We start from the raw sequence: 24,188 nt of genomic DNA, 5'->3' as shown, positions 1-24,188 counted from the left end.
GTCGTCTGGTATGCCTGCCGAAGTTCTTTGATTTTCATGCGGCACTGTTGCGCATCCATGGTGTTCTCCTCCTCCCCTAGACCCCGCGCAATCTTTTCATGGATGTCTATGTTACTTCAGCTGGATCGGAGCTGTGCCTGCACAGACTCCTCTCTTCTCAGACCAATAAGTTCCACAACCTCCTGTGTACTCCAGGCTGGAGCATGTTTGGGTCATTGGGTCACCATGATCAGCTGGGATGGTGAGCTCTACATGCTGATCAAACAGGTGATGGGAATTCAAAAGTTCCTGGGGCTTTAAGAGGGGAGGGGTTGTTTCCTGTGTCCTGACTGCTGTGCAGCAAAGTTGAAAACCATCACCAGAGCGGTCACAGCGGAGCATTGTGGAACACTTCCTGGAGGCCAATTCAGTCAACTTACACAATGAGGCATCTACACTGCATGTCTGTTGATGCGTCAACATCGAATTAAGCACTATGCCTCTCGTGGAGGTGGAGTAATTAAGTCAACAGGCAAGTTAGGTCGGCAGAAGGGACCTGGTAGTGTAGACACATACATAATTAGGTCAATGTAAAGCAGCTTCTGTTGACCTAAGTTTTTAGTGTAGACCAGGCCTCAGGCTTTTAAGTGCATAAGAAATATTCTTTAAAAATTGGGCCTAAGGCTCCTAAGTCATGTAGGCACTTCTGAAACTGTTATCCTGCATTGATATTCTGTTACAAAAGAGGGGCTGATTTGAAACTAAGTATCCTTTTTGTCACTGATCATGGAAAAATACTGACTCCATTTCTATGTGACCATTGACATTCATATACATTTACACAAACATAATGAAAGTACAGTATTTGTGTTCTAATAAAAATGTCTCTTCCATGATTAAATTCATTCTTTGCAATAGCAATTAGAGCTAGTCAATTGTTAAAACAACTAAGACCTGCTTTCACTGCCTATATGAGATCCAGCATTTGACATTTATAAATTTGTGTACAGCCTGTAACTGGGCAGTATCAGAAAATAGTATCTTTTGCTTGTTACATCTCACTACAAGCCAGAGATACAGAGGGGAAAGGTTAAGTTTCAAATCTGGTTTATTGTACTTGTTATAATGGGACACCATTCCATTACAGCTATCTTGTGCTTCTATTCTTCTTCAGTAGTCAGTGGGACATCTTGCAGCATGAGTAAAGCTGGAAGATTCTGGCCCTGGAATTGGAGTTTCAATGTTAGAGCTCCTGGTTTCCCAGCAATTTGATGGGGACTCTGTGAGTCTGTGAAAGTAATGTCTGGAAGTCAGATGTGCAAATTATGGATCCTAATCTGTCAACAGAACCTAGTAAACGGCAATGGATCAAATTGAGTAAAGCCTTGATTAACTTCTGGATCTCCTCATACCTGAGTTGAGGCTACCTTAGACATTGCAAAAGCTGACAGTGTGATCAGTCAGCAGCACCCAGAAGAGAAGGGGAACAGGATAAAGCAGCAAAAACACCATGCAACATGGTGAAGAACTTCACAAACTTCACAAACTTAGTGAAGAACTATACGACCCTGCTGCTTGGCCTTCAGAACTAGACCATCAGGAGTTATCATGTAGGCAGAATGCCATTACTCATATTGTTGAGGATCAGGCATCTCAGTATAGTAGTTACCAAGCAAAATTACTCACTAACTTATGTATTTGAAGAAGAGAACCCAATTACAGAATCATAGAAAAGTAGGGCTGGAAGGGACCTTGAGAGATCATCAAAGACACCCTATCCTGTGCTGAAACAGAACCAAGTAAATGTAGACCATTCCTGACAGATATTTGTCCAAACTGTTCTTAAAAACATCCAACAATAGGGATTCCACAGCCTCCCTTGGAAGTCTAGCCAGATCTTAACTACCTGAATAGAAAGTTTTTCCTAATATCTAATTGAAATCTCCATAGTTGCAGATTAAGCCCATTACTTCTTGTCCTGTCTTCAGTGGACATGGAGAACAATTGATCACTGTCCTCTTTATAACAGCCCTTAACATATTTGAAGGCCGTTATCATGTTCCCCCCTCATTCTTTTTTTATCTAGACTAAACATGCCCAGTTTTTTTTAACCTTTCCTCAAAGGCCAGGTTTTCTAAACCTTTGATCATTTTTGTTGCTGTCCTCTGAACGCTCGCCAGTTTCTCCACATCTTCCATACAGTGTGGTGCCCAAAACTGTACACAGTACTCAGCTGATGTCTCACCAGTCCTGAGTATAGAGGGACAATTACCTCCTGTGTCTTACAAATGATATTTCCATTAATACAACCCAGAATGATACCAGCCTTTTTCACAACTGCATCACAATGTTGATTCATAGTCAATTTGTGATCCCCTATAACCCCCCAGATCCTTTTCAGCAGTACTACCACCTAGCCAGCTATTCCCCATTCTGTAGCTGTGCATTTGATTTTTCCTTCTTAAGTGACATCTGAGGGTAATGAAAAAACTCCCACTTTTTGGGCTGGCAGAGGGTACAAGAAGTAAGGAATGTTGTTCATGTACATCTGACATGATTTATAATCATATAAAATGGTCACACTTAAAACAATTCTTTTGTTATGCTATATTACAGGTTCCAATAGTATTTCCCATTTTAAATAGAGGAAATCTCTCTCAAAATGGTTGAATCTTTCAAAAAGGATAAAAATTGTGAAGACCAAAGCAACAGGGGAGGTAGTATTAAGTTTGAGCAGTTTTCATTTTTACTTCCATAATTCCTGACGTCCGAGCACTTGATTGCTCAGCCTTAGCATTGCATTAATGTTCAATTTTTACATGGCATATATATTGATATAACAAATCACAGTTATATTACTAGCTGTGTCAGAAAGTGTCCTTGCAACCCTACCAATTCCATTTTCACCCACTCATGATGTGTGTACCTATTGTATGGCTTGGTGCCAAGGCACTTAATTACAATATGGAGTGTCCCCACGTGCAAAGCCTTATATCTTTGATTATTTCATATGAGCTTGATTAAATGTTTACCCTTGCTTTACATATGTGCTGCATATTGTTACAAAGTAGTTGATTCATTTGCAGGATTAAAAACTTTAGTAACATGCTCATTTTTAAACTATCCTAAACATACATGAAGAAACACAAATTTAGATGAATAAATAAAGCTGACCTTGTGCAGCTGTTAGAGCAACAGCTAGTTTTTAAATAGTTGGTTTAGAAGTATTTAGAAGGTTAATTTAACCCACCCAGCTAGTAATCTGAAATTTCAGGTTGTACATCTGTTCTCTTGGAGGTTTAGCATGGGGTTTACCCACAAGTCTCCAATTGCAAGACCAGTGCCTTTATGCTTGAGACCAAGGACATAATAGAGTTAATCTATTTTTTTTAATTATGGGTCAAGTTACCTATGTGCTACTTGAATATAATATCAGTGGTCATTGCTTTTGTAAGTTCCTCAGTATTAAATTATTCCCTTTCTTAGCAAGGCTTTTTAAAAATAAATAAATATATAAATAAAAAATGACAGAGCTGCTTTTGCCCTCTCACCGGTCAGGTTTTCTCTCCTGAATGGTAATTGGGGAGTGGAATGTATAAATCTTGCTTTGAGTTTCTTAATTGCATTTTCTTGCTTGTTACAAGGGACTTTTTTGAAAATCCATACAGTAATTACACAGAGAGAGACTGGGGAGACATTTTATTTGGTAAACTGTTTTTAGGTACCCTGAAAATGTCTATAAATATGAGTTCTTGTGTTGAATAAAAGAGCCCTGGGCATATAAATATCCCTGCAAGGTCCAGGAATTCTCTTGGTTTTCCCACCCTCCTTATTTAATCAGTTATATGATTAAGACGGCTTTGTATGTCATGGTCCTATGGCATGTGGGATGATTTATAAAGAGTGAAGATTAAATCTGAATACTGAGGTTCTCTCATGCTTAGTGGCTCTGTCCCTTTTTGTAGTTTCACCCACTCGGCAAAGCAATTGGACTAACAGCAGATCATTGTCATGACTTGGTATCACATTTGAAATTGTGAGGTGCAGATACCGTGCAACTAAGCAATAAGACACAACAGAGTGTGTGTTATGGTCTAATAACATGCAGGGGTGGGTTTTAGGCATGAGGTCAAAGGCTAAATGCTGCTAACTGCCAAAATACATTATCACTGTAGACTACAATACTCAACTCAGTCCAGATTCTGCCTTGAACCTTTAAAGTCTGAGCAACCCTACTGACATCTTATCATCAATTATTTCTTTCAAGGGTTTTGGACCTCTATCATCTTCTTGATATGATAAAATATTAATTTCTCAATAAAAAATTTAAAATCTGAGAAAATATTTGTAAGGTGAAGAAATAACTTTAATTTGAGTGAAAGTTACATTTGAGGAAAGTAGTCTTGAACTATTGCAATTGGTTATCATTTATGTCTTGTTTGAAATTGTGTATGTATTTAAATGAATGTAGAAAATAATATGGGTTTAACAGAGGGGAATACAGTTCATTGGCACTTGTGAGAGATCACAGGGGAAGGGGATACAGGACATAGGCTATGTCTACACTGCCATGGTAAGTCGACCTAAGCTACACAACTCCAGCTATGTGAATAATGTAGCTGGAGTCAACATAGCTTAGGTCGACTTACCAAGGGGTCCACACTACACTTACTCTTACCTTACTCTTCTTGTTAGGGGTAGAGTACTGGGGTTGACTGGAGAGTGATCTGCGGTCAATTTGATGGGTCTTCACTAGATCTGCTAAATTGACCCTGGTTGCATCAATCCCTGGAGCGTCGATCCAGGGGGTAGTGTAGACATAGCCATAGAATAAATGTCCTCAGACAGTAAGCAGAATACTTTGAAAGATGTTCTGTGAGGCCCAGATTCAACAAGGTACTTCAGCATGTGCATATTTTTTAACATGTGAGTGGTGTCAATAAAATCAATGGGACTATTCACGTGAGTTAGATATGTGTTTCAATACCTTGCTAAATTGGGGACTAGGAAAATAAGCAGAAGAATCCCTGAAGTTTGGGAAATGATAATTTGAATTTAGCAACTAGAAAGGGAAGAATATTGAAGAAATGCTCTGCCAATGTGAGCCTCAGAGGTTACTAGGTAAGAAGAGAGATAAGGAAGAATTGTTGGAAAAAGCTTATAAGAAATAGGGTAAAATATTTGAGAAGAACAGTGTAAGGAACTGAAAACAAGCTGATGGAAGAAAAGGGGAGAGACTGAGATGTGAATGGACCATTATCTAAGGAAACTTAGGGAGGAAATTGTGATGCTCATCCCCACTGCACCCCCTTCATATCCAGTGCTTATGGATAGATCCTGGGGTAAAATCCAGCCCCATTTAAATCAATGGGAGTTTTACATTGAATTCAATGAGGTTAGTATTTCACCCCAGGACTCATGTAGGTTCATCCATGGGGCTTGGAGGAGGGAGAAGATATTGCTGCTGTGGGGGCTGAGAGAATTCTTGGTGTGTGTTATGTGGATCCATGCACAGAAGGGCCTGTTTATCCATTATTTGGATTCAAATTCTGGGAGCATCATAGATTTACCTGGAACTATGCAGTAACTGACATCTAAATACTCTGCCCTTACAATGTCACAGAGTGGTTAAAAACTATATGTAAAGAATATTTACAAATGTATGTTTATAACTTGTGTTTAAGTTTTGCTGACTGAAAAAGAAATTTCCATCCAAACTATTAATACATTTCACAATTAACTAAATAGTCATAGATGGCTATACATATTGTGGTATATATTTAGTTCAATATGAGTCAGCAGAGCTCATATGATTATTGTGTAAGCTTTTTCTATACATTTCAGTATCTGCAGTTTCTAAATAAAGACTTTGCAGACTCACAAGAACAATGTATATTTATTGAGCATAAGCAGATATTTAGAGTTGCGAAAAACCACAGAAGTTGCCAAATTACCAAATTGTCCAGATCAGTGTCAAATAGTAAATCACATTGCATAGGCTGAGATTCCCAATCTGTACATGAGTGTATTATTTAAGTGTCTGTGATGTACTGAACAGTGCTTGATGTGAAAAGAAAAAAAGTAGTGAGGTGATATAGCATCTTCAGGAGGCTCTGAAAATGTGCAGCTCTAGTAGTTTTAAAGTCCCTTTTAATTAAACCTTGGTGTGCTTTGGAGCAAAGTCAAATGAGAGCATGGCATAATAAGTCATCCTGAATAAATACACACATTGGACCAAATTATCCTCTTTCATACTTGACCACTTGTTTCACCTCCTTCAGTAAAAAGAGTTGTGAATACTTTAAGGTACAGGACACTAATATGTAATTATTCTTGCCAAATGTGGTAGCCATGATCATGTAATTAAACCTTCATTACCATATAATGGCAAGGTATTTACATGACAGATTACTGCATTATGACAGAGTAAGTGCATGATTATTTCTGTCCTGTTTCAGTTTGGGGAGTTCCCAACACAATCCCTTCCAAGAGCTGGGGATGGATTAATACTTATGCAGAGATGGCAGTGAATGTGACCTGGCATTCACATGGAACCCAAAGATCTGCAGGGAATCCAGGCCACAACATAGCAGACTGTGGGAAACTGTGCCAGACTCTGCCTGCTGCCCTGGGCCCCACCTTCCTTCTCACAGTTTGGCTGACTCAGTGGCAATACTATGGTCTCCGTCCACAGCTAGTTACTGTCTACTTTAGGGAGGGAGAAGACACTGTGGATATTAAAAGCTGCTCTATCGGGTTTTCTATCCCCAAGTCTGTGGCTTCAACAGAGGAGCATACCGCTTAGAGTAGATCTAAGATAATCTGTGGGTTTGGGATAAGGGTGAAAGTATCGGTTTCAGTGGGACTATTCATGGAACAAGGTATGACTCAACACTTGTTGATGTTAATGAGAGTTGCAGGTGCTCATCAACTCGGGATTTGGCACACTCACTTTAAGTGAAGACAGAATAAAAAATATGAGACCTAAACCATCCCTTACATGAGGTGATCAGGTGGAGGAAAACACCACAACTGCATATGGAGGGTAGAAACTTTGCAAGGTTCCCCTTATAGAGTTTCCTCTTGGGAGAAGCTACCTCCCATGAAACAGGCAGGGGGTTTTGTCCCACTAAGTGCACAGATAACCTTTGATCTGTATAGATCTGACCAGCTGCTGGACCATCCTCTGCACCTTAACACTACTTCCACGATCCCCCCAGATCACTTCAGCACCATGGCAGGATGAGATTCCAATAAAGCCATTACTGCCAGGGATAACTTACGGCATAAGGTTATTACTCAGTTAAAGTAAGAGTATAAGACTCTGGTCCTGAGTAAGGACTTCAGAATTTAGCCTATAATGCTTAATTCAGTGGGTTGTTAACTCTGCTTTCCCTGGATTTTTGACATTTTTATAGCTTTTAAGATCTTTTTTCCCCTCGATCTTTGCCTTTGTTGGTTTATTCTGAGTTTATTTGGAGCAAGAATAACAGTGGTTGCATACAGATATAGGTAAAAGGCAGGCATGAGTAATTCATTTTGCTCAGTGTGCATCATGCATGTTTGTTTACATTCTATTTGCAATTACTTTGGGTGAACGGTGACCGTTATTCATTCATTGCTGCTGGGATATTTCCATGTTTGTGGGGCAAAACCTGAGGTCCTTAAGAGTATGTCTACATTGCAACTAGATGCATGCTTCCCAGCATGACTAGACAAACACACGATAGCTCTGCTCAAGCTACCGTGTTAAAAATAGCTTTGGCACAGGCTAGTCACCTGGTATGAACTCAGGGGTTTGGACACATGACATTCATGCAGTTATTTTTAGCACACTAAAAATTTTTAGCACATTAAAGCAAGCAGAGCTAGTGCGTGTCTCTCTACCTGCACTGAGAAGCACACTCTCAGAAAAAGTACAAACAATATAAATTTCACACTAACTAGTTATTTAAATACAAGGAACAGAAATGTTATTTTGGCTACATATCCCTTCTTTGGATCTTTTGGGGGTTTTTTTGCTCAGTTATATCTATCTAGGCTCTGAATTTCTGCTGGATGGGCATAGATTAAATTTCTTCCCTGTAATCATTACTGATACGCGTGGACATCAGCTACTTTTTTTTACTTTTAGGGTCTGTTCTTGAGAGGTGCTGAGTAAAAGCAACTCCCATTGAAATCAGCGAAGGTATTTAGCACCTCTAAGGATTGGGCCTATTTTTTTTTCCACATGGGTTAGTAATTACTACAGCTGGTCAAAAAAAATGAAATTGTGTCCATGAAATTTTTCATCAGGAAATATTTTTTTCATCAGATATATTTGTCAACTAAGTTTTCTGACCAGCTCTAGAGTAGGTCAGGAAATGGATTTTTTGCACTCAAAGATTTTTTTTATAAATTCTCTATTTTATTTTGTCAACATTAAAGTAATGTTCCAGTTGGCAAATGCTGAATTACTGAGCAAATCTTCCACAGCCATTACAGCATCCACATTGCTACCAAGGGCCCAATCCTTCTCCCACTGAAATCATAATAAAACTTCCACTGACTGTGATTGGAACAGAATAGGACTCCAAGTGAGTCTCATGAGTAATGTTACTTATTTTAATACCAAAATAATTCATTATTAGGCCCTTTTAAAATGTGTGTCCTATTTATTTATTAGCTTTTCTTTTTTTGACAGTGACCCTCGTGCACATTTTCTATTTTACTCCACTGCTAACCAAAGCTCATCTATAAGCAATCTTATCCTTCGCTTGTCCTGGCCAAAATAGAGACTCGGGAAATTTTCTCTTGAGCTAAAATAAGTCAATTGTTGAAGTTTCAAACTCTAGCAAACCAACTTCTCCAACGTCTCCTAAAAATTTGGGGCTGTTATCTCCATATGCCTGATAGGCTTTTGTGTGCTTATAATTAAAATCTTCTATCCCTTTTCTGTAACTTCAGGAGAATGGCAATGAGTCATAAGGACTCTGAAATGGCCACAACAACAGAAACTGAAGATATCAGTTCAGCACCACTTCATCTATATCAATGCAGATGGCAAGGCATGGTTTTACCTCACAACAGAAACTTAGAGCAAATAAGAGTGGGAGAGGGTTACAATCCAATTAGGAAGAGGCGAGGGGATATATTTGATGATAGGGAAGAGCAGGAAGAGATGCCGTTTCAATCTGTGAGAGCTTTTTTCTTCCCCATCACTGATTTTTACCCTTCCCATATCAGAACTTTCTCTGCAATGTTTTATGAATGTTACTTGGGTGATACTGATATTTTGAAGCATAAAATATGAGAGAGGCAGATTGTTGAGTATACAATTTAAAAAAAAATCATTTCATTTTCAAAATGCAGAGATGCTTCTCAGCCTCCAAATTTAACTGCTTTTGCTTTTTTTTTATTGTTTGTGCTAATGACAAGGAACAACACTATTTTTTAGCTCTGTTCTTTATTTCTCACTCTTCTATAGTTATCCCCCAAATTTAGTTTCTTCGTTGTTGTTATTGAGTTATCCTTAGACTCAGGAGCTTGGGAGTTTTTTCTTTACTAAAAAAAAGCTTGCCCACCAGGCGGGTTATTTCCCAAGCTCTCACAGCTCTAATCTTCTTCCCATTTAAAATAAGAATGAGTTTTAGCAAGAAATTGATTTGATGTTAGAACAGGAGTTTCTGGAAGCTCTAATCTTAGTGACAGCCTTAACAAACCAATCACATTCCTGAGGCTCTTCTGCACATGGAACAAGAGCACTTGCTTTCTGACACTCAAGGAAGCAAAAATAAACACCAAAAGTGCCCTTTGGGGGTTCAGTGCACATTCCTTCAGTTCTCTTTCTTTTAAACCTAAGTTAATGCACACACATTTACACTCTTACTCCAACTACCCTAGCCCCAGTCTCAAACTCAAAATAAGAACATGGACAAAAGGCAACTTAGATGGCTCCCAAACTTGGAAATGTTTGAGAACGTCGCAAGCAAAAGGCGGTTGAGGTTGAGCTAAAATTTACGGGCCTGATGCTGCAAGGTGCTGGATAGCTTCCTCTCTTAGGGCAAGTCTACACTTAAAATGCTGCATTGGCGCAGCTGCACTGCCTGTAGTGCTTTAATGAAGATGCTCTATGCCAACAGGAGAGAGCTCTCCCATCAGTGTCGTTAATGCACCTCCCTGAGACGTGGTAACTATTTTGGTGGGAGAAGCTCTCCCGTTGACATAGCGCTATCTATACAGACAGATAGGTCAGCATAACTGTGTCACTCAGGGGTGTGGATTTTTCACACCACTGAGTGATATAGTTATACTGATATAAGTCTGTAGACCAGACTTTAGTTAACTCAGCTGGAATAGAAAGCACTGAGCCCCTTTCAGGATCTGCCTCTTTACGTGGAGAAAAAGGCTTGATCATCAGAGATAGAATCTCTGCCACACATCCTTCAGTGCAGCCCTAATAAAGAAAAACATTTATGTACTTTCACACAAATGCTCAATGAGGGACAAGTCTATCCTTTGTGTAACTCCACTGAAATCACCACAAGGGATGAAATTAGAGGAAACCATGTTAGATCAATTTCTTTTTATTTTTAATACCTATTTTTCTTTAGCAGACATTCATTTAAGAAGGCTCTGTTGTTTAAACAAATATACTTGGATTTCGCACAAATACAAAATTGTTAATTTAGGAGGTCAGTTCAATTTTCTAGTGAATTTTTTTTGTTACATTAGAGATTTCTATATTTTCCTTTAAAGTTTACTACTTTGTCATTCAAAACATTTTCAGTGTATTTCTGTACATATTTGTGTTGGTTCCCAAAAATGTATTATTTTAACAAGGCTACTCAATTAAAAACTTTTGCTTTACATGGGTTCCACCATACATACATAATACAGTGGTTCTTTGTGGCCAGTCTGTAACTAGCACTGTGTTCATTTCCATTATAAATTGTGCTTTTTAGAGTTTATTTTCTAACATTTGGAATCATATCAGTTAGACTAATCCTGGCATATGAACTCACAGCTTCAATTACTCTTTTTATGAAAAATTAGACTGTGAAAACATAGTTTTTATTATTTTCTTGTTAATATTATTAGACCTTTCAGAAATTATTGATACTCTGTATTGTCAGATCTCTCTTATACTTCCTGGAGAAGAAGCTGGGTATGGTAGTTAACATATTAAACTTGTTTGTACCGGACAAAGCTGTCCTAATCAGATAGTGTCAGAAGCCAATGTGAGGATGGTCAAGCCTAGGGGCTGGAGCCAGGGGTCAGAGCCAGAATCAGGAGTCAAGAGCAGGGTTGGAACAAGGTTAAGAGTAGCGCTGGGAGCTAGCCTTGAGCAGCACTAGAGGCAAGGCTGGAGGAAAAGCAGGGCCGGAGCAGGCTAAGCCTGTGGAGTCTGTCACCACTGCCAGAAAGAAAAGAATTCCAAGTTCTGAAGCAATATTGATCAGAATGAGTTCCTGTTTCTCTTGTGAGGCTTATATATTTCTAAGAGAGTCACCAGATCAGCTCCTGGCTTGAGAATTGCTTGGAGCCTAACACAGGAATGACTCATTGCTGCATGTGGGTCAATCAGGCTCTAGTTCAGGGATAACTCATCACCTCACATACAGTGGGTTAATTTTCAATTATTTGCACTAGGATTGGATGTGATATTCTCCAGGGATCTGTTTTGGTATCTTCAGAATCGATATGCTGCTTCTTGGAGGGAGTTTTTGAGATCAATAACATGGGTTATCACCATATATAGATGATAGAGTTGTCTTTCCAAAATCTGAGGACAGAGAGATTGTGTGTACATCCTAATTCTATGATGAGGTGATTAGAAACTGGATGAAACTTAATCCAAGAAAAGCGTGCAAGAAAGAAATGTAAAGTGAATGATATTTCCCTAGGTCTTTCCATCTTTAGGAAGCTGCTTCAGAAAAGTAGAATGGCACAAATCTGAGGACAGTCTTTGACCAGGGGCTGGCATTAGAAGACTTGGTGTCACATGTGGTAAGCACAACATAACATCTTGTTGATGTTGCCAGACAGGAGCCAGCTTTTGCATGCTGACCTAGAGATCATGATACAACCTGTGTGAGTTTAAAGTTAAACTAATGTCTTCTGTACTGAGCTACCTAACTTGCAACCTCTAGCTAGGATAGAATGAAAAACACATCTGTTATTAAAGGAGGAAGAAGCAGCAGAGAATTAAGATATTTTCTCTTTACTGCTTGCCTGTAGGCTTGCAGGCTAGGTTTAACATTATTGAAGACAATCTGCATCAACTGACTATCAGGCCCTTAGCATTAACTTCTAAAGCCCTAAACTTGATTTGGTTTGAAGTATTTTGTTTAACTCCTGATATCATATATAATATCTCACCTTCTTAATCAATGGAACTGAGGGCTTTTTGCCCCAATGTAGAAGTTCAACGGACACTGCCAATACTTTTGCTTCAGTGATTTTGGAATTATGCAATGTTTTACCTCAAACTATAGGGAGTCATAGATATAAAGAATTTAACAACATTGTTCTTATACCCTAAAATGTTTGTTGTGATTTTTAATTCATGGGATATGTGCCCAGAGCGCTGAATGAGTGACTATATATTGTGTTAATAGAAATTTCAACAAATAAAATAAATTAAAGAATATGGAATCACATAATATTAATACACTCCCATATAACTAATCCATGTTTGTGGAAAATATTTGTGTTCATGGAAAATATTTGCCTGGTGGTATATTACATTGCCTGGTGTGATATGGTAACATAATCATAAATATTTTAGCACAATGGCATACACAAGATGGCAAAGTTAAAGATATTTAACTCAGCTTTTCCTTTCTCATTCAATCAACCTCTTAATTCATATAAAGTGTTCAGCCCAGGATCCACTTATACACCTATTTTCTATTTATATTGATTCTTTTTTTACTATTAGCTTTTCAAATGTTTAAAGCTCTGCACAGATGAAAAGAAATATTGAGGGTTATTGTGCCTGGACAAAGATAGTGAGGTTAATTCCCCATGAGTTAATGCTGGAAACTCTGTAAATGTGTTCTATGTGTTTAGCTAAGATGAGGGCACTCTAGCCTACAGGTTAGAAGATTGTGGATTCAATTCGCACACCAGAATTTAGCTGATACGAGTACTGACTCTATACTTCAGTACTTGGGGGGAAATGTGCTTTTATAGGTGCTACCCTTTGGATGAGATATTAAACTGTGATCCCTTGAGCCTGTCTCTGATGGCTATCTAGGTAGACATTAGCGCTTGAGGCACTGTTCAAAGAGTATGGGATAAGTGATATCCTGCCTAACATTATCTCTCTCAAAAACATGCTCTGGTATTGTATGAACTGTGTTGTTATATGGTGTTGTGTGATCATGCTGAACCTATAACTGCTTTGTTAGCCTACAAAGTCACTTCACTACTAGCATTCGAGGCTTTAATTTATAGATAGTTTAGAGATACTATAAGTATGAAGGTTGCTATATCAAAACAAATGGTTATACTGCAGAATACAAGAATCTCTCTCCTCTTTCTTGAATTGAAGACAATGGAGAATCACTTACAATTGCCCCCTATGGGGTTAACTTTCTGGAGCTTATTTTCATTGATTTCAATGCCCTGCTATCAAAAATGAATCTCCATCAACTTCAGTGAGACTCATTTCTGATGGCACTGGCCCATTGACTTCAATGAAATACTATTGAAAATTAATCTCCATGTGCTTCAATGGAGACTCATTTCTAATAGCATTAGACAATTGACTTCAGTATCATACTGACAAGACCAAATCTCCATGTGCTTCAATGGAAAATTGTTTCTAGGTAATGTTAACCATTGCCTTCAGAGAAACACTACTACTAATCTCCAGCGAAACAGAAAAGTATCTTCTAGTAACTTCTTGATAGTATTTTAATTGTTCATGCATAGTATTTTTAAACCCTTTTTACACCCAAGCTAGCAACTTTTGAAAAACAGATCTGCACAGTACTCTGGTAAACACTCTGCTACAAATAGTCTACTGTAGTAGTCCATTTTGAAGTTTAGCTACATGGGAAGTCCAAATTAAACCAATTGTGGTTTTTTTCTTGAGAAATTTCCTAAATCTTCCATAAATCCAAACTGGTGGTCAGAGAGAGGTGATTTGATTGGGGAAAGATGGAAGAGCAAATTTAAAAAAAAAATAAATTAACTGCTACCAGTCTTTTACAATTCAATATTGAATTAAGGCCTGTACAGTTCTAACCAGTTTTCTGTATTCCAAGGCTGCTCTTATTTTTGAAGGTTTCTCAAATGCAACAGTTTAATTTTGCTATTGTGTTTCCAGTCATCATCCTATGCATTTTCAGTTTTGGTATCAATTCAAGATCTACACTAGTCCTCCTGCTACCCATATTAGCATTTTCTATGCAATATATTAACTTAAACTTTGCTTGTTCTTTTCAAAGATGGCCACTGATTTAGTTTTTTCTTGTACCCACTGATTTAGCTTGAAATCTATCCATCTACATGCAGAAACATTTTGTCTTTTTTGTTTCAGAAGTGAGATAACTTATAGATTCTCTCAGACCAAATAAGTCAGGAAAGAGATACATAGGTCTAATATACCATATATATTATATATTTAATTGCTATTATACACCTCTACCCCGATATAACGTGACCCGATATAACGCGGTACAGCAGGGCTCCGGCGGGGTGGGGCTGCACACTCCAGTGGATCAAAGCAAGTTTGATATAATGCGGTTTCACCTATAACACGGTAAGATTTTTTGGCTCTCAAGGACAGCATTATATCGAGGTAGAGGTGTACTGTCATATTGCAGAAACAATTAGCTTCAAGCATGGAAAATACATCTATTAATAGAGCAGACAGTATTGCTATACATGTATCAGCGCTAAAGACACTTTGGTATGGACAGAATTCACAGTCACTTACTGCATACTACTCATGTCTATTAGTGATGAGGCAAGTCTTCTTCATTTCTCTGCACTGATTCACCTGAGTGACTTTGTAACTATAATTATCTTTAGCTAGAGCAATTTCTCTGCAAGAACACATTTACTATAATTTTGAATAAAGAAATATAGATTCGCACTCAAATGAAGCTTAACTTTAGTACCTACCAGTGAAAAGGCCTTCACTCCAACTTCTGTCCTGGAAAAATACATAAATTTCTCAATTGTGCCATCAAGACAATGAACAACTCTCAAAAATCTCTAATTTTGGGTGCTTCATTTTCTGAATGCCCAGCTATAAACACCTATGCTCTGATTTTCAAAAATATTGAGCCCTCACAATTCCAAATGAAGTCAATGTTAAGCCTTAGGCATCTTCATTTGAGCACACAAAATATCATGCCTTAGGCATCTTCATTTGAGCACACAAAAACTGAAGCCCAACATTCAAAATCACTTTTGAAAATTAGTACTGATCGTTAACTTTCTGTAGCACCATCACTAGAATTGAATAAAGAACCAGTATCTCCATATCTATTTCCATGACTATGTAGTAGTTAAATCTTGGATTCTAGATTAAGAACATAAAAACGGACAGACCAGACCAATGGTCCATCTAGCCCAGTATCCTGTCTTCCAACAGTGGCTGATGCCAGATGCTTCAGGGGAAATGAACAGAACAGGGCAATTTATTGAGTGGTCTATTCCCTGTCATCCACTCCTAGCTTCTAGTAGTCAGAGGTTTAGAGTCCCCCAAAGCATAGGGTTGCATCCCTGACCACCTTGGCTAATAACCATTGATGTACCTATCCTCCAGGAATATATCTAATTTTTTTAACCCAGTTGTACTTTTGACTTTCACAACATCTGGCAACAAGTTCCACAGGTTGAGTATTTCCAAGCTGAACAGTCCCAGTCCCAGTCTTTTAAATCTCTTCTCATATGGAAGTTGTTCCATACCCCTAATCATTTTTGTTGCTCTTCTCTGTACTTTTTCCAATTCTAATATATCTTTTTTGAGATGGGGTGATCAGAGCTGCATGCAGTATTCCAGCTGGAGAAATGGTCTGAAGTAAACAGGATGAAATTCAATAAGGACAAATGCAAAGTACTCCATTCAGGAAGGATCAGTTGCACATATACAAAATGGGAAATGACTGCCTAGGAAGGAGTATTGTGGAAAGGGATCTGGGGGGTCACAGTGGACCACAAGCTAAATATGAGACAACAGTGTAACATTGTTGTAAAAAATATCCTTCTGGGATGTATTAGCAGGAGTGTGGTAAGCAAGACACAAGAAGTAATTCTTCTGCTTTACTCCACGATTATTAGGCCTCAACCGGAGTACTGAGTCCAGTTCTGGGCGCCACATTTCAGGAAGGATGTGGACAAATTGGAGTCCAGAGAAGAGTGACAAAAATGACTAAAGGTCTATAAAACATGACCTATGCGGGAAGATTGAAAAAAATGGGTCTAGTCTGGAAAAGAGAAGACTGAGAGTGGACATAACAGTTTTCAAGTATGTAAAAGGTTGTTACAAGGAGGAGGAAGAAAAATTGTTTGCTTAGCTGCTGAGGATAGGACAAGAAGCAATGGGCCTAAACTGCAGCAAGGAAGGTTTAGGTTGGACATTAGGAAAATTTAGCCGTTCTTCTGCACTGGAACCACTGGTCTTCACAGAAGTCATAACTCATGATAACTTAGCAAGCAGTAATATTCATCAACTGACCAAATAGAGTGGGTAATAAAATAGTGAAAAATAGTCATTATAAACCAAGGAAATGCAGATGTAACTGCGTGTCAAACTAAAAAAGACAAATAAGTAGCCATGTCAGCTGGGATCAGACTGAGATTAAACAAATGCAGTAAAGACTTTTTCAATCAGGTTTGAACTCAAGAATTATTTCTACCCAGAAGTTATAAGTTCTCTTTCTCTCACACATATACACTACACATATCCTTCCTGAAAGCTATTTGAAGCATCTGTTGCCTAAAACAAAATCTGTATCCAAAAGAATAGTGACTCAATTTTGTAATGCTTAAAAGGCGTGTATTAATGGCCAGGTAACTGCCTGACTTCCTTCAAAGAGGACTGATGTTTCTCCATCCAATATGAATCACTGCCAGAATGAGCCCCCACAATCTCAAAAGAGTTTCCTGTATTGTTGTTTTATCTTCCTGAAAATGGGATAATATGATAGTCTGGCAAAGTAGGGTTTAAAGGATTATGTCGTCTTTTTATCGGATTTCCAAAGAACACAATGAAGACATCAACTTTCTCCACAAACTCAAGTGCTTTAGGTAGAAACCGAAAATGAAAATGTACTTGTAAAGACTTATGACCAAAAAACAGAAAACAATTGTGTGCTGGAGGCAGAACTCTGTGTGTTCTGAAATTGGTGGTGGTTAGGGCTGGTCTGTGGGAATTGAAAATAAAGATCTATAAAAGGACTAAATGAATTTCATCTCACTTAACTTTCTTGCTAAAGTTAAAGCCATGAGAATGGATTGGAGAGTCAAATATAAGGAGACATGGTTGAGCGTCTGAAAATATCTTTAATCGGGGCTTGTAATGTCACTCCCCGACACCATCCACCTTTAGATTGCCCTAGCAATGGACAAAGTGAGCAACAACAACAAAAGCAAGAAGAAATACAGTGAAACAAGTTGAGTGATAGAAGTGACTTGACAAGGTGTAGGAAGGAGTATCTGTAAATTCTATACTGGGTTTCTCATCCCAGAAGGAAGAGTAGGTTGAAATAAAGAAATTGTCATAAAGCAGGATGAAGGCCTCCTGCAAGGAGACTTCACTCAATAGTTTAATTCCTTTGTAAAAAGTAAGACTTACATGATGTTAGCTTTCTTAATAAAAGTAAAGATAAATAAATACTCTTCCCACTCTGGAATGCTACAGGATTATAAATCAATTAATATTTTTCCAGGGACCTCTTGAGAATCTAGGTTTTTATTAGGGTCAGTCCTGATTGTGACTTCCAGATTACGATCAAGGGGAAGAAACACTGGTATTAACAAATTCATATATTGAGCTACTCCACCACTGCTGCATAACTCAGCAGAGCATTGTATACACCAAAAAGTGGGCAGGCTACATTAGGCCACACAAGGCATGGATACATGAGCTCTGACAGGGAGAAATAAATAATAAATAATAATCTGTTCCTATTTTACTGTTGTTCTTAACTTTGATTCGTCATTTCAGGAATGAGCTAGGAGAAACCAAGCAGGGTTGTTGGGGTTTGTTTTGTTTTTTAAATCAGAAGGTGTTGGGGACTGATTAAAAGGAAAGGATGCAGATGCTAAGATCCCCCCTTAAGCATAGGAGATAAATCAAGCTGGCTACTTTGGCTACCTCTAGGGTACTACACACCAAACTCTTGTCCCTGCAAATTTTCTTAGTTTGGAATATCAATGCAGAAAGAAAATAAAGATGGTAGAAAACAGCTAGAAATTTGTTTTGCTAACTAACCCGGTCTTTTTATAATCTGCTTTGAGCCTAAAGACATGCAGCCCTGGAGGGTAGGTATAGTGTAGGCACAGGGGAAAAAAATACACTGTTGCCTCCAGAAACCCTAAGGACCAAAAAACCCCACCATATGGTTTGTTTTTCATTTTCTTGACTTCAACTTATTTGCAGGCTTTCTGGTATAATTCAGATCCTGGTGGAGGAGCAACTGAAAGTGTTACTTTGAAACTGATCTGCTGTCCCCAAGATGATCCCAGACCGATTGCCAGAAACATAGGTGCTGGAACTAAGGGTGCTGGGGGTGCTGCCGCACCCCCTGGCTTGATGTAGTTTCCATTATATACATGGTTTACAGTGTTTAACAGTTTGGTTAAATGGCTCTCAGCACCCCCACTATAAAAACTGTTCTAGCACCCCTGGCCAGCAAAGTACAGCATTAGTTCACCTTGGAGTCATGGCAGTGATCTTGAAGGGGAGAAAGACTGGTCTTCAGATGATAAAACTGTCTGGATGAACACCAAGGAGCATCTGCAGTTAAGTTGCTGACTGCAGGAGCAGATAAAATGTGGGAAAAATGGACGACAGTTCTTTGATCTTCCACTGGAGCTGTTCAACACCATTTGTGAGGGATCAACACTATGGGAAACCTACTGGTGCTAAGAGATTACCCATTAATTAGGACTTCTGGCCAGAGCAGTGGATACAACATAGGAGAAATTAACATTGACGCTCTAGCAATGGAAAATGAGCTATCCTTTGCCATTATGCAGTGCAAGTCAAAGGGGCTCTTTTGCTCTCACATAATCAGGGAATTAGGATTTTCAGCCAGGTGAAAGGACTGATACTCTTTTCTGAGATACCAGTGGTTGTAAAGGACCTAGATATTTTTAGGATTCATGAGTGATGCATCACTGTTCCTTCTTCCTCCATGCTAAAAGCATTGCCCTCACAATGCTCTCAACTGCCCATACTGATGAGTGAGATTCTAAGGTTAACCTCAAAACTTAACGCTAGTTTCCAAGTGGAAGCACAATGTGCTAATCATTGAGCCATTGGGATAGCCCTCTAGGGCATTCTTCTAATAGTTTTTTTAGTTCTTCTACTGATGTCCTTATACATCTTTTATGATTTCGATAGTGATGCTACTTTCCCCAGGCATTTTCCTTCTATCTTCTTCTTTGCTTGTGTTTCCTGCTTAGAATATATGGATGGCTATCTTAATCTCTCCCTCATTCCCAGTGCATCCTTTTAGAAAAGAAATTTCTGTCCTCCTCTCTCCTAGCCCTGGTACCCTGAGTATATATCAAGGACTTCTACAGATGGAAAATATTTCAGTACTTCCTATTTGAGTTTTAATGGCTTTTTCCTGACTTTTAACACTCACTGTTTAGAAATTTTGGCAATTAATTCATCTTTGACTACTAGCGGTAAATATGCCCAATGGCTTGTGATGGGATGTTAGATGGGGTGGGATCTGAGTTACTATAGAGCATTCTTTCCTGGGTGTCTGGCTGGTGAGTCCTGCCCACATGCTCAGGGTTTAGCTGATCGCCATATTTGGGGTCGGGAAGGAATTTTCCTCCAGGGCAGATTGGCAGAAGCCCTGGAGGTTTTTCGCCTTCCTCTGCAGCGTGGGGCACGGGTCACTTTCTGGAAGATTCTCTGCACCTTGAAGTCTTTAAACCATGATTTGAGGACTTCAATGGCTCAGACACAGGTTTGATACAGGAGTGGGTGGGTGAGATTCTGTGGCCTGCATTGTGCAGGATGTCAGACTAGATGATCATAATGGTCCCTTCTGACCTTAAAGTCTATGATTCCATGAAATGTTATTTTTCAGATGAACAGTCAATTCTTCCCACATAAAATTAAACAGAATGTATGTATATTTTATACTGAGATCATTATTTTTACACTGGAATGAAAACAAAATGCAGAACATGACATCATTTGAGGGAGAAAATTATATTCTCTGATATAGTTCTGGAAAGAAATCATATTTTTTTTTATCAACTGCTCTTTTCTAATGTGCACTGCTGATAAACAGTGAAAGGAAATTCTTCATTCCTAATTATATATTCCTCTCTCAGTATACATATATAAACTCCTTTGGGAATAACTTTAGCAATATAACTTGAGATATGAGGTAGCTGATACGTGTAGTATTAATACGGAAAATGTTTTCATTGTATGTATGTTATAAAGCTCTTGGAATATTACAAGCAATGAAAGTACAGGTCAGTTAGTCTTCTTCTCCCTACTCTGCCCATAATTTTTCCTTACATGGGCTATCTTCTACTGTTTCATCTTCTCTGCTATTTTCTTTTCCATTCTCTATAGCCATCCACTGTCATGAAGTGCAGCCTTTGAATGGCCAGTGCTTCACAATAATAGTACATATTGGTTGCAGCAGCTGATACAACAGTCAGTGAACACTTGTAAAGATGGGGAGTTGTAAAATAATAAATTGAATATTTAATACCTATACAGAAGACATGGACTTTACCTACACTTAATGGCTGGGGGAGGCTGATTACTCATTCATAGCTACACCACTTATGAATGATGAGGTCACCCCTATCTCATGAAGATAAATGCCATATCCTGTTATGACATATTCCTTTTATATAAAATTAGTTCAATTTTCTCACTAGTGAGGAATCAGTATAACTAAAAAAAAAATTCAACACTTCAGCGATAAAGGCATTTTTCTACTGTAGTTCATTATGTAGACTATTTTCATTTATTTTATTTCTGTTCTGTTTTGTTCTATTTTATCCTGCTCTATGTATACTATTTTACTCTCCGCTTAAATGATATCTGACTAAAGTGAAGCAAAAATTAGATGATACAATGAAGCTTTGTAGCATTCTCTCTAGTACCTGTCATAGGCTCCTTCCAACAGCAGATAATGAAAATTCAAAGTCAAACCATTTAACTTTAAGTAAATGGAAATGAATTTCCAGAGAAGAGATTTTTTTTCACCTGTGAAAGAAAGGAACTGTAGTACACTGACAATGAGGATAAAGATATAACATATAATTGTGAGAGATAGGTATATGTAATGTATAAATATTAAATGTTGTTATATTACACACTGTCATGTGTTTTTAATTTTTATCTTTACTGTTTTTTGCCATATCAGTGGAAGATCTACAGCATATTATAAGAAACACCACTACTGTACCTGAACATCTTTGAGCTCAATCAATACCAAAGCAACTTGCAGACTATCTTATAATAGTGTACTGAATTTAGACAAAAAGAATATCACTCAAGAACCAGAATCTAGCAATAATTGGGGAGTGATGAAAAATAAACTAACTTAAAAAAATGATAGGGCCTGATTCTCCTTCCCCTTACATAGTTATGCTCGTGTAAAACTAGTGAAAATGGGAGGAGAATCGGGCCCACAGTACTGAACTTGGGGCAGACAGATAGCAGTATAAATCCCACATTGAACATTTTCACTCAAGTGTTAGATAAGATTCAAATAGCAGAGATTCACTCTTTGCTTTACTATGCTACTGTTAATTGTGGGATAAACCCAATAAACAATCAAATGCATTACTTTACAGTCATGGTTTAACATTTGTAGTTGATATTCTTTTAAGGGCTTTGAAACAATGGCTCTGCATATTGTAGACATTACAAACCTGAGACTGAATCCTGCTACTCTTACTCATATGGATAGTTCCACTGACTTCAGTGGGGCTACTTGTGGGGCTTCTGGATGTGGCTTTTGCTGTGCTTAAGCAGTTAAATAAGTGATACAGTCAATATTCATAAAATATTGTGTAAAATATGCAAAGAGAATCCAGTCCTGCGACCACTGAAGTCAATCACAAAACTACTGGCTTCAGTGGTGCAAGCTCAGGACCCCCATGTGTGACTTCTACTGCTGGGGGAATTCTGCACCACTGCACATACACAGAATTCATACTCCCTGCAGATTTATTTGTTTTCCCCCAGAAAAATGATTTTCTGACAGGGAAGCAAAGGGAAGCTGCAAGAGCAATCATGTACCACTCCCTAGCAGAGCAGGTACATGGTTTCAGGCACCCAGCGGAAAGGTAAATCATCCCAGGTCTGGGGACACCCGAGCCAGTGGCTCCCACCTTGAGCCGGGATCAGCTGCTAATCCCAGCTGGGCTGGAGGCAGGAGAAGATGGGACTTCTTCTTCCCCTGCAAGGAGTGACTGGGGCTGTGTCCGACACACCCCCAGAAACTTCGCCCAGCTGCAGGAAGCTCAGCATCCTCCCCTGCTTTCTGTCCCCATTGCTCCTCAGCTGTGGGGGGGGGAGTGGTCACTGTATGGGGAACTGCTCCCCCATCCACCCAACCCCCGTGCATCCAGACCTTCCATACTCAGACACCCCTGCCAAGCCTCACTGGGTACATCCAGAACCCCCTCCATACCTGAACCCCACCCCACTGAACATCAGCCCCTGCATTTGGAGCCCCACTGCACCCAGACCCCTGCCTCCGGACCCCCACCCCTGCACCCAGACCACCCCCCACCGAGCTCCCTGCACTCAAACCCCAACCCTGATGCCCCACCCCTGCACCACTCTGAGCCTCCACATCCAGACCCCCACCCCACTGATCCCCAACTAGCTACACCCAGACCTCCCACCCCACCAAGCCTCATTCCCCCAGCGCCCAGACGGCCACCCTCCCCCGCTGAGATACTCACACCTAGACCCCACTGCTGAGCCCCAACCACCTTCACCTGGAAGCTCCTGCATCTGAAACCCCCCCAACAAGCTTGTGTGCATCCAGATCTCCCCACACCTAGACCCTCCCACTGAGCTGCCTGCACCCAGATTGTCCCACAGAGAATCCTCTCACCCCACACCTGGATCCCCCCCACACTGAACCCCCTCTATATTTGGATTCTGCTGGGCTGAGCCTGCCCTACACCTGGTGCGCCTGGCGCAGAGAGGCGGGACCCCAGGGTATTTCTGGGGCAGGCCCAGGCCTTGTGCTGTGTAAGGGTCAGGTGCAGCCGCACCACTGAGTCCATGTCCCGGGAGTGTGGGGGGGGGGCTACAGGGTGATCTCCCACCTTCAGCAAGCCCGTGACCTGTGTTCCCCACTGCCATGCTGGAGCTTCTGCATTTATTTATTGACAAATAAAACTTGCAAAATTTTAAAATATTGTGCTCAGAATTTTTAATTTTTTGGTGCAAAATTTTAATTTTTTTTGGCACAGAATGCCTTTGGGAGTAGACTTCTAACTAAGACAAGCTTTGGCCATCTTAGCCAAATGCTGGCTCTCTGTGTCTCAATTGTTGCCTTTGGATCGTGAAAATATGGTTACAATACCCAGAGTGACAATCAAAGGATGGAGACTTCTGAATGATTAAGTCCACTCTAATGCCTGGAGACAAGTTGGCAGAAAAAACTACTATAATGGACTGAGAATTTCAAAATTGACTATGTGGGCACATTTGAATTCCTTTCTGTGTTTATTCCATAACCAATTAAGAGTGGTAGCCTATATTCATGCCAGTCTTGTACTGTGTTGTAAGAAAAAGGAAAGGCACTATTCAGAAGTCTTTAATCATTCCTCCAGCCATTTATTGACCTGCTCTCTAAAGGCCATATACAGTCCTTGATCTGCATGCAAAATTCCTATTGACAAAATTGGGAGGGCCATGGGCAAATGGAGGATAGTTTATAAACCTTGCATTTTAAATACGTTGATTACAAAGAAGAAACAAACATCAGCAGTAATTTAAAAATAATGTGAACATCTTTATTTAAACCTGG

This window comes from Mauremys reevesii, linkage group 4, assembly GCF_016161935.1.
Source record: "Mauremys reevesii isolate NIE-2019 linkage group 4, ASM1616193v1, whole genome shotgun sequence".
NCBI classification, from domain to species: Eukaryota; Metazoa; Chordata; order Testudines; family Geoemydidae; genus Mauremys; species Mauremys reevesii.
The sequence above is the reverse complement of the archived record's forward strand: the minus strand, read 5'-3'. Positions refer to the sequence as shown.